Below are 13,096 nucleotides of genomic sequence, written 5' to 3' on the forward strand. Positions count from 1 at the left end.
CAATTTCAATGAATTCCTTTCAAAATTAAACACAATAGTACCCAACATCAGATTTAAAGTTGAATGAAAAACAGACAACAAAATTCCTTTTCTTGAAGTTTTAATAATTAGAGACATGACAGAATACAAATTTACCATATACAGAAAACCAACGATCTAACTTTCATACATCAACTACTTTAGCTATCATGACATTCCTATCAAGAGCCTTACGGATTTATTCCCCAGATTTCCTGGAAAATGAATTTGAACTAATTTGTAAGCAGCTTTCGTCTTTAAGGTACCCTGACCATATAATTGAGAACGAGATTCATAGAGCAAATGTAATTTTCTACCGATCCCCTCAAGACAAGACCAGAGAGACAACTAACAATAAAATAAAAATTTCACACCTGGACTGGGTAAAGATGGTGACCCAGACTCTCAGAAAATCTAACTCTTTTTCCTCTACCTACCCAAATACCTCAGCCAAATCCCTGACAACCCACAAAGACTCAGGAGTATACAAATTCCCATGCCTGGACTGTGACCAATCTTACATTGGTTTTACAGGAAAATCACTTTCCTAGAGATTAATACAACATAAGTGGTCAGTTAGGTATGAACAACAGAGCTCAGTGATTTTGAACCATATAGATAACCATAACGACAGAATAAACTGGAGTTTGTCACATATAATCTATAGCAGCAATTGCCGATACAAAAGCCAGATGATAGAGGAAGCCTTTATTAAACAAAGACAAGTAATGAACATCTCAAACAGCGCCTGGGATTCAGATAAAATTAATAAAATCTTCCTTCAGCCAATACATAAGAGGATTAAAGAGGAATTATCAGTGGGGGTGACCTAAAAACTGCTTATCTGTTGATGGATCTCTTGGTATAAATACTGCCTTTTCTGTAACTTTTCTCATTCTTTACCTACCTGAAGAGAGAGACAGTACAACCTCTGAAATATAGAACTTTCTTTCTATATTTTGGCATTTTTATGGGTTATTTTTATCATATATATATATATATATATATATATATATATATATATATATATATATATATGATATATGGTTATATATATGAATGGATGTATGGATGTAAAATATGGAAAAGAATGCTAGGATGACATCACTGGCACAGGAGGGGGTGGTGGCTCGTGTGTGTAGAGGGTGAAATGTAGAAATAACTGAAACAACAGATATTTATGTCTACTCCATGGTCTTTAAGGTTGCAGAGATGAATAGTGGAACTCCTGATGCCCTTTAAGTCCAAGTTCAGCCCCAATAGGAAGGTTGAGTGTGGGAAAGGGTGGAGAAGAGCAAGGTGATTTGTAAAAGTAACCAAGACGACAGATACTAGCTTCTAATCCGTAGTTTTCAAGGTTGCAGAGATGAATAGTGACACTCTGATGCCTTTTAAGTCCAATTTCAGTGTCAATAGGAAGACGGATGAAGAGGGGTGGTAAGGGGGTGAAATAACAGACAATAGTGTCTAATCTATAGTTTTCAAAGTTGCTGATATGAATAGTGACACTCCCCATACCCTTCAAGTCCTAGTTTAGCCCCGATAGAAAAGGGGTTAGGAAAGGGATTGGACGGTGGTGACATGTAAAGATAATTGAAAACGCCAGAAATTAGTGTATAATCCATAGCTATCAGGGCTGCTGAGATAAACAGTGACACCCAATACCCTTTATGTCCGAGTTCAGCCCCAATAGGAAGGGGTGAGAAGGGTTGGGAAGGGGGTGACATGTAAAAATAACTTAAAATGACAGATATTAGGGTCTAATCAATAGCTGTAGAGGTTGCTGAGATGAATAATGACACTCCAGATGCTCTTCAAATCCAAGTTCAGCCCGGGTAGGAATGGGCATGAGAATTGGGGAAATATAAGATGATAAAAATGGTGGGCAATGTAAGAGAAACAATGATCTTAACAGGAAGGGAGAGAGAGAGAGAGAGAGAGAGAGAGAGAGAGAGAGAGAGAGAGAGAGAGAGTTTACTGGTTGTCATAGAGAGTTTTCCTGGGCAGTGCCGGGTTGGTCATCTAATGTACATATTACACACACACACACACACATATATATGGATAGTATGGTATGTAAATGTAAATATATAAAATGTATATATATATATATCTATATATTTTATATGATAATTATCACATCGAACCGTGAATTTTTTTTCGTTTCCCCCCATATATCAATTCAAGCTATAAAAAAACATAAATGCCTGCCCTTTTAATGGAGTCTACAAATTCACTTTTACCGGTCGGCCCAAATGATATATTTTTCATAATAAATTTGTACCGACAATAAATGATAATAATTTATATATATATATATATATATATATATATATATATATATATCTATATATGTATATATATATATATATGATGGACTGGTAAAATGTTCTGTACAACCGAATTCCATCTAATAAAAGGAGCCCATAATAACGCCAAAATATAGAAAGCAAGTAATATATATTCAAAGACTGCTGTCTCTCTCTTCAGGTAAGAGTGGGACAGCAGTCTCTGAGATATAGTATTTACTTTCTATATTTTGGCGTTTTTATGGGCACTCATATATATATATATATATAATATATATATATATATATATATATATATATATATATATATATATATATATATAATCATATCTCAAAAGCTAGTAAAACACACTGCCCACAAAGAAAGTCATGAACCAACGTATCAAACCAATTTCAAACTCACCAATCTTCAGTCACTGAGACCGATTGCAGTTTCTCCTTTTGATTCCTGTAACTCCCTCAGACTCTACAACCGATCTCTTCGGCTCCTCGTGCCTCAATGACGCAGGCAAGCACCGAATCCTCGCTTCTTGTTGCTTTTGCTTCCTTCTCTCTTCAGAGCTGTCGCTAAATCATTTATATATAATAATTAGTTTTGCTTTTATTAATTTTTTGTGCTGATTTGTTTTTCACATTTGAACTTCATTATAGTCTAAAATTCGTGAATCAAAAATCGATCAAATCAAAGTTTCTGAGATCTGGAGCAAGAAATGCCAAAAATCTTGACTTTTTCATTACACGTGACCTTGAAAAATAGATTAAATTAAAAATATCGAGGTAATTGTTAATCAATTAACAGGTAATTATTTATCTATCATTCAAGTTTCTTCGTGATCAGAGTAAATTCCAAGGTCAAATATATATTTAGCAAAAGCACACTAACCAATAATGTTCACCTACCACGTTTCATCAGGATCAGATAAAAATAAAATTGACCTTTAAATTGACCTGACCCTGAAAACAGATCAAGTTATAAGAAAAAATACCTAAGGAAAGTAGTCTCTAAATCCCTTACCAAATTTGACTTTGAAAAATACGTTCAGCTAAAAATATCGCAGCAAATATTTACCAGTCAAAAAAGTAGCTAATAGTGAAATTTCATCAAGATCAGAGAAAATTAAAAACTAAGCTTTTAAACTGACCTATGACCTTACAAGTTAGACCAGGGTCAAATACAAATTTTGTAAATATACCAACCCCTCTTAAGTAAAATGAAATGTAGGCCTTCCAATCGACCTGACCCTGGAAATAGATCAGAGTAACAGAAAATATATAAGGATAGAATTCTTTAAATCCCTCAATAATTACCTACGGGAGGAAAACTACTGAAAGATTAAATTTTGACGTTTAAACTGACCTGAGACCTTCGAAAATAGCCTTAGATATTTGAGCGAAATAATAATTCATTGTCAAAGTTCTTACACTTTAAGTTTCTTCATATTGGAGAGAAAGTTGGAAATAATAATAATAATAATAATAATAATAATAATAATAATAATAATAATAATAATAATAATAATAATAATTCAAAAGAAATATAATGTGACATGACTGAATTCTAATAGCAATAAGAACAATATCAATACTTCTCTGGAATAAACCCGCAAAAAAATAATTGCCAAATTCCGTTCCAAATTCTTAAACGCTTGAAGTGTTCGCGTGTTCAAGTCACTAAAGGACTGTTGAGAAGTTTAGTTGTTATTAACCGATAAAGCTAATTTTGCCGATTGGAAAATAGTTTTAAGAAAAATATTAAGAGCTAAACGGAAGGACGAAATAATACCTGAAGGGAAGTTCAATAATGGAACAATGACGAAGGGGAGCATATGACACGCTCTCAAGTCAGCTGGGCTCTTGATTGGCACCTGAATTGAATTGGATGGAATTGAATACAGAATTTAGGCCAAAAGCCAAGCACTGGGAGCAATGAGGTCATTCAGCGATGAAATGAAAATTGACAGTGAACGGTTTGAAAGGTATAGCGTAGGAAAACCTGGCAGTTACCCTATGAATCAATTGTTCGGAGAGGGTGGAAAGTAAGATGGAAGAAAGAGAATATGGAAGGAGGTACAGTAAAAGGAACGAAAGGGGTTGCAGCTAGGGACCGAAGGGACGCTGCAAAAAATCTTATGTAATGCCTACAGTGCACCTCATTCAGTGGTATAGTCACATGAAGAGCAACGTCATGAATTTGTTGATGAGATGGAAGATGGAAGACTTGGACTTACTTGGTTGAAAAGTATGCGTGTGTGTGTGTTTGTGTGTATAACAATAATCACCTGATATGAATATTGTCCTTCATTTATTATGCAAACTTATTTGTGTGTGTGTATATATATGCACATATATATGTATATATGTATGCATACACAAATATGTCTGCATAATAAATGAAGGTCAATTTCATCTCAGGTAACATTATTCTGCTTTATTGAACGTTCCCAAAATAAAAAAAAGATAATTTACTCGAATTGAATGTTCCTGAGATCACATAATCCTTCTACGTGATATTTCTAGCTTATAAACGACACAGTCTTGTTTCTTGATTATACATAGGTTAATTGAAGTCATAATTTACAAAAGCTTTTAACGAAAACATTTTACTAAATTGCATGGCAAATAAATGGAAAAAATCTAAGTAAAGCTACTCGATTTATTGAATTACACCAAAATCATTTAGTCCAGACACCAAGTGCTGGGACCTATGAGGTCATCCGGCAATGAAAATACCTTTGAATCAATTGTAAAAGAAGGGTGGAAAGTAAGGCGGAAGAAAGAAAATATGAGCGGAGATGCAGTAAAAGGAATGAAATCGGGGTGGGATTGTAGCCAGGGGGCGAAAGGACGCTATTTCTAGATAAAGATATATTTGTATAATTTTCGCGATTTCAACCCTAATTTGAGGACAAGGAAAGTATTTAAAGGAGATTCTTAGTTTCCTGAACAAAACTTATTATTTTATCTAGACTCGTTAGCATTGCCTGCCGTCAAATTTTGGCATTTTTCCCTACTTCTGCGTTCCCTGATTCCTGAACTCGTCACTCGACCCATATTCTTTTAATCATTTATTCTAAATATAAATTTAGACATGACAAAATGCAGCGATTCCAAACTAATTTCAGAATAACCCAAAATCGTATACTTTAAGCAAGAAAACAGCTGAATGTTCAATATCGTATCGCCGTGGAGCTATATAACCGTTGTTGGTAACACAAGTTGGGTCACCAAACCAAATGTGGGTCGGTTATGTTTTTGGAATTGCTGTTATTGCCATTACTGCCTGATTTAAACAGCGCTGCTTCAAGTTCTTTGTTGACATCACACATCACTCACTACCCGCTTTGCGCAGAAAAGCCCAATGTCAGCATTGAGTACCATTCATAATTCCGACATTATTATGTTCTTATTTTTGTCAGGAATTGGAACTGGAATGTAGAATTTAGGTCAAAGGTCAAGCGCTGGGACATATGAAGTCATTCAACGCTGAAAGGGAAATGAACAATAAGGTCTGAAAGGTGTAACAGGACGAAAACCTCGCTGTTGCAATGTGGAACAATAGAGATCGAAAATCTGATGGAAGAAATTGAATATCCATGAAGGTACAGTAAAATTAATTAACTAAGGAGGTTGTAGCTAGGGGTCGAAGGGACGCTGCAACGAACTTTAAGTAATGCCTACAGTGCACAACACTACCCTCCTACGGGATTGTTTTTGCCAATGTAATTATTGTATCAAAATATTTAGATAGTTTTCTTCAATATTTATATTCTGGCAACATTCATTACTATCGCAAAGATAAGTTTAATTACTGAATACTATAGTAGATTCACATTAACCGTGCATTTGATGTCTAGGCCAGTCCCTTATGACGGTCCTGATTGGCTGTTGATAAGCCAATCACTTGTCTCTCTCGAGAGTTCACATGGCTAGGATCTATGTTCCACCTCTCCTGAGGGATACATCTTTCAAAACTATCCCTCAGGAGAGGTGGAACATACATCCTGCATATGTGAACTCTCTTGAGAGACTGAGAGTTTTGAGCCCTGTGATTGGCTTATCAACAGCCAATCAGCAGCGTCGTAAGGGACTGGCCTAGACATCAAATGCACGGTTAATGTGAATCTACTATAGTCGGGAAAACTTGAAATTTGAAAAAAAGAATTGTCCTTTTCATTTTTCTTTCACTTTAGTTGGAATCACGGTAAATATATATTCAAGGGATAAATTGATGGGTTAGTGAATTATTCGATGTCAGCTTCTCTGGCTTGGAGACAGAGTGCCTAGAGATAGCCTTCTTGGAAACGAAGGAATTTGATTCGTGTGAGGCTGGATGTAAATTTTAAGTCTGATATATAAGGGATCGTGACATAAAATAGTCTTTTGGGGACATTAAAATTAGGTATTGGTGACTGTAAGAATTTCGTAAGTATTTTGTTAATGGTTTTTTGAACAATTTCGATTGGAAATGAATTAGATTTGAAGAAACCTAACAAAAAGGTAATTTCCATGTGAAATAGTTGCCAAGACGAGGAGTATTTCGGTGCTCTGTTAACCAAAGTGTAAATAGTATTAAGTTTAAAAGATTGTTGACACGAACTATAATAATTGTTTGTCAGTCCAGTAAAAGTACGTTTTCTATAGACTGACGTGGAGAACTCGGAGTTAGTTCAGATAATTTTCAAATCTAAAAAAGGTATACAATCATCGTTCTCTACTTCCATTGATGTTTTTACGAGACACCAAAGAAAACTTTTTAATCTCGGTGTCGTTATTCCTGACTTCCAGTCTAGCAAAAAAATGTATTTTTAACTTTTCTGACCATGTTTTATCAAAAAGAGAAGAATTTTTACTTTTGTTTGGTTTAGACTTTTGCCTTCCATCCTTTAAACCCAACTATGCCAGGTTCTTTTTACCGTTTGAAATTATGTTTCAAAGGTTAACTAAACTAGAATGCAATCAAAACATAGCTAACCTCCAGCAAAAAATTTCTAATTTGGTCCATAAAACATATGTTCATCTAAAAACTAATTGGACACCTTTTTTTAGACCTGCTGATTTGAGAGTGCTATTGAATTTGAAGAAACGAGAGGACATAATCATATGTAAACCAGACAAAGGTAAGGGAGTGGTTATTCTAAACAAGAACGATTATGTACAAAAAATGGAAACTATTTTGTCTGACAGTTCGAAGTTTGAGGTCCATGGCGAACCTTCCTTTCTTGATATATATAAGCGAGAAGACAAGATTAACAGATTTCTAAGCAAAATTAAAAGTGATAACATCATAAATGAAACAACTTATCAACAACTGTTCGTCACTGGTTCATCTTTTGGTGTTCTTTATGAGCACCAAAAATTCATAAATCTGACCTACCTTTAAGACCAATTATGGCTGCTTATAACAATCCTTCTTTCTCTATCTCAAAATTTTTAGCTGGACTTTTATCTGAATATAGTAATAATGAATACTCTTTAAAAAATGGTTATGACTTCCACAACTGATTACCAGACAAGATGGAGATTACTATATGATTAGTTTGGAAGTTGAGTCTCTATTTACCAACGTACCTCTTAATGAAACCATCAATATTATACTTAACAAAATAGTAATTGATGAAGATACAAATTTCCATGGTTTTAATCGGGCTATTTTTAAACAATTACTCGATCTTGCAGTGCAAGATTCGATGTTTGTATTTAATTAGCGACTCTACTCGCAGGTCGATGGAGTTGCTATGGGTTCTCCTTTAGGCCCATTTTTGCTAATTTTTTTGTCGCATTTGGAGTCTGAGTTTTTAAACCGGTGTGATTCTGACTTTAAGCCCTCATTATATCGTAGATATGTTGATGATACCTTTGCCTTGTTTCAACACCCATGGTAATGTTCTTCTTTTTTAGAGTATATTAACAACTTTCATCCTAATATCAATTTTACAATGGAAGTAGAGAACGATGATTGTTTACCTTTTTTAGATTTGAAAATTACCAGAACTAACTCCGAGTTCTCTAAGTCAGTCTATAGAAAACGTACTTTTACTGGACTGACTAACAATTATTATAGTTCGTGTCAACAGTCTTTTAAACTTAATACTATTCACACTTTGGTTAATAGAGCACCGAAATACTCCTCGTCTTGGCAACTATTTCACATGGAAATTACCTTTTTGTTAGGTTTCTTCAAATCTAATTAATTTCCACTCGAAATTGTTCAAAAAACCATTAACAAAATACTTACGAAATTATTACAGTCACCAATACCTAATTTTAATGTCCCCAAAAGACTATTTTATGTCACGATCCCTTATATATCAGACTTAAAATTTACATCCAGCCTCACACGAATCAAATTCCTTCGTTTCCAAGAAGGCTATCTCTAGGCACTCTGTCTCCAAGCCAGAGAAGCTGACATCGAATAATTCACTAACCCATCAATTTATCCCTTGAATATATATTTACCGTGATTCCAACTAAAGTGAAAGAAAAATGAAAAGGACAATTCTTTTTTTCAAATTTCAAGTTTTCCCGACTATAGTAGATTCACATTAACCGTGCATTTGATGTCTAGGCCATCATTTTAATGTCCCCAAAAGACTATTTTATGTCACGATCCCATATATTTCAGACTTAAAATTTACATCCAGCCTCACACGAATCATTGAACGTGAGATACCATACCTTAAAGTCAAGCTCATACCTAGCAATCCCTGCACAATTGGTTCCTTTTTTAACTATAAAGATCGCCTTCAGCCTTTTATGCGATCCAACGTTATATACAAATTTACATGCCCTGGATGTCCGGGCTCTTACGTCGGATCAACTCGAAGGCTGTTAAGGGTCAGATATTGCTCTCACTTGGGCTTCAGCTTTCGCACTGGTCAGAGAATAAAACAACCTGAATTTTCCAACGTCAGAAATCATGCCTCTCATTGCAAAATAGAAGTACAAAAAGAGTTTTCCATAATAGACCATGTCAAACATCCTGACCATTGAACTACCCTTGAGTCTTTATATATCAAGAGGCTTGTTCCCTCCCTCAACAGTAATACGACCTCAGCAACTCTGTACCTGACATAGTTGAAGTCGTTACATTTAACGTGTCGTAGTTCATTCCATCTTCTCTCCTCACAATGAACGGTTGGTGTCTTACGCAGCCTCTTTTAACCTGTTTTCTACTTTGTTCTTTTATGTAATTTTATGACTTTTTAATATATGCGAATTCCTGTTTTTTTTTTCACTTTTAATGTATTTCATTTATAAATGTGTCTATGTTCTTTCAGACTGATGATGCACAGAGAATTTCATGTGCGAAACGTTTCTTAGAATAAATTGTCATTTTTACATCTCGTATCATGGACATTCCCTGGAGGTTTTATATGTACTTGCTGACCTTTTCTATATATATATATATATATATATATATATATATATATATATATATATATATATATATATATATACACTAGACCTCAATAGACGATAGTTCAGCGCACAGATAAAAGAAAATGTAATCAGCCGAGATCAAGGATGGCTGATGTGGACTGAGGGTCCCATTTTCTCAGAGCCATAAAGTTTTACTAACTTGTTACATTATTCCTGATCTTAGAATGGAGCCACACTGCAGCAAGAACTTCCACTAGCCTTTACATCGTAAAATTCCACTCGAATGCATACAAAACTTAAAGTTATCACAGTGTCTTCAGATGATAGAATAATATGATGGTGTCGCTCTTCACACCCGAGTTTTTGTATAACTGTACTGCAGTTTTCCCTTCCCACCCACAAAAAAAATCTCCCTATTCTTTCCTACAAACTGCAGTTAAGTGTCTTTTATGTATTCGAGTGGAATTTTACGATGTAAATTATCTAAGTTCTTGCTGCACAGTGTGATTGCGTTCTAAAGGTGCGTCCACACTGTCGAAAAATTTCCTACGGACAAACATTGTTACCATATCAGCTTTCTGCCGGTCTTTGCCTTGTGAGTAGAGTACAAGCAGCGGAATACAACCTCATCTGGTACAACCTGTTTGTTGCCAGATCAACTTCCATCGTTTCAACGCCTCGACGTCATCCTGCTTCGCCTATGATATAGTAACAATGTTTGTCCGTCGGAGATTGTTCGACGCACCTTAAGATCAGGAATATGTATGATAGGTTGGCAAAACTTTGTCTGAAAAGATGGGGCCTTCAGTCCACAGCAGGTATTCTTGGTCTGCCTGAGCTAATTAAAATTTCTTTTGCCTGTGAGCTTAACTATCGTCTATTTAGTAGTTTAATCAAAACCATTTTAGTGGTAGTTAGTGGTCTTCTGTTATTAGTAGCATTTCTTCGTAAAAGTGCTAGATAAGTATATATGACACCCATACCAGAATGGTCGAATTCCTCCGTTTTATTCTCACTGAAAGTAGTTCAGTCAACTCTGTAAGCAGGCTGTTATTGGAAAAGTAACTGCATGCATAGCTTGTCTGAGTGATGAAAATATATGAAAATGCTTACAAAGCAACTGAGTATTTCCCAAAGGACGTCTGTTCAAGACCTCTAACATGCCCTAGCTTGGTAGTCCCCTGATCGGCACTAAACGTTATACCAAGCAGACTTCACAGCCTAATATTTCGGGCCTTGACTAGTCGTTAAAGAATGAGTTAATTTAAAGTAATGAGAGAGTGTTTTAAAGGAATAGGTTAGTGTAAATTTTTACTAAGTAATTTACTGTAAACTTATAATAAGAAAAATCTTTAAACACATGAGATTATCTGAAGTTTACCATGCCATTCAAAATATAGGACAATTTCGGTACACTGCTTATGACATTGTAAACATTCTTCCTCCTCGGTAAGGACTCAAAAACATTACTCAGTAAACCCTTCCGTAGTGTGATTCATATGTTCATATTTTTGTGATTAGTGTTGACACTTATGCTATGTATTATTCACGGCCAAGACCAGAAAGTACTACCTACGAAGTTGAAGCATTAGTTTCATAGTTTTACAATCAGTTATTACACCATTATGGATTTTTAAAAAATCATACTTTACTCCTCGCAGCATGAAGAAGTGCTATTACTTCTAGCTAAGCAGCGTTTGCAAGACTAACATCCAAGGACAGTTTAGACTGTCTACTGGATTCATACAGATTTTAACCTCCACATTTTCCCTACAGCAAATCCAGGAAAAGAGGATTAGAATAATACACAAGGTTCTTATGATATTTTCATTACAAAACTAAGACTAGATTCGCTTAACAGTTCACAATCTTTAACTTAACAGAATTACACTTTCATCGTACTGCAAAAAACAACAGCACTAATTTCATAAGCCTCATAACATCTAACATGGGACTACAGTATTCATCCACAAATGCTAACATGAGACTACAGTATCTAACATAAAAAAAAACTCACCGAAGTATTACTTTACAATAAAGAGCACCTTCAAAGATACTTCAGCAAATCAAACATAACTCCAATCCTAACGGCAGGAAATCACTACAGTTTCTAGAACCTGAAAAAAGCTTAACATTAGGATCCGTCCAACAGAACTAAAGAAATTTGATTAAGCTACAATAATATTCAGATTAGTTGCGCAAAATTTATACTCAATTAAAAATCTTCAGAAAAGCAATATGTCCAAAATTAAAACAGTAAACCATAATTAATTAAGCCCAATTATCGTATTAACATCTGAACCCGAACCAAAGTCTTAATATCAGTTGAACTTTAATAGATGTTGAACCTTTAAAGATGGTCGTTTTTGTTAAAAAAAAATTAATTATTTAAAAAGTTGTCGTTAAAAAAAAGTTGTTAAAAAAAGTTTTGTTAAAAAAAGCTTTGTAGTGTTAAAAAGTTTGTAGTTTTGTTAAAATATATTTGTTAAAAAGGATTTAAAAAAAACTTGAAGGTTAATGGGAGCAACCACCCATTTAAGGGCACAACCACCCATTTAAGGGCACCGCACCTAATGAGTGGGGGTTAAGTAGATGATAAAGGACATTAGGACTTTCAAACCAATTGCTTTCCTATCACCTAGAAAGGAAAAGGGTTCATAGACAGGTAACCACATACCTTACTGTAGGAAGTCTGACGAACCCACTTGTTTATTTAAACCTGATACATAGCATTGGAAAAGAAACGAATAGGCAATTTTAATTGAGCACAAATTGGCTTATAATAGGATCGCAACACAACGGGAATTTAAGTCATAGTACTCAAAACCTATAAACACCAAATGATCAGAGCAAAAATTGTAATACACCTACACTAAAAAAAAAAAAAAAAAAAAAAAAAAGTCTAACTTTAAATTCCACACAAAAATTCTCTCGCAAAAGCACCAAGATTTTATAACGCAAGATCTAGATGAACTCAACAATGCGATTGAGAAACTAATCGTAAAAGTAACCTCGGTCGAAAGGTAAACCCCAATATGGCGGCGGGGCAAGGACGGCGAAAGCTAGGGCACCAAGTCGGGCAAATGTTTATATTATTCGGAAATCGGCGCAGAGACCTTTCGAGTAAAATTTTACGCATAATTGCGCTGTTAGTTTTCTTTCTCAGTCTGTTCACTCTCACTGAAAAAAAAGATAAGACTTGCACATGGTCAGAGAGAGAGAGTTGGGGCGGGGGAGTGGTATTCAAACGTTTCCATATATAGGCTAATAAGTTTTTAAATTCGTGAAGGTTGGAGGTAGTCAGTAATCACTTCCAATTATTGTTATTATTATTATTATTATATTTCACCTGAACCGAGATTTTAAAGATTCATGAATATCTAATGAAT

The sequence above is a fragment of the Macrobrachium nipponense genome, chromosome 4, assembly GCF_015104395.2.
Source record: "Macrobrachium nipponense isolate FS-2020 chromosome 4, ASM1510439v2, whole genome shotgun sequence".
NCBI lineage: Eukaryota > Metazoa > Arthropoda > Malacostraca > Decapoda > Palaemonidae > Macrobrachium > Macrobrachium nipponense.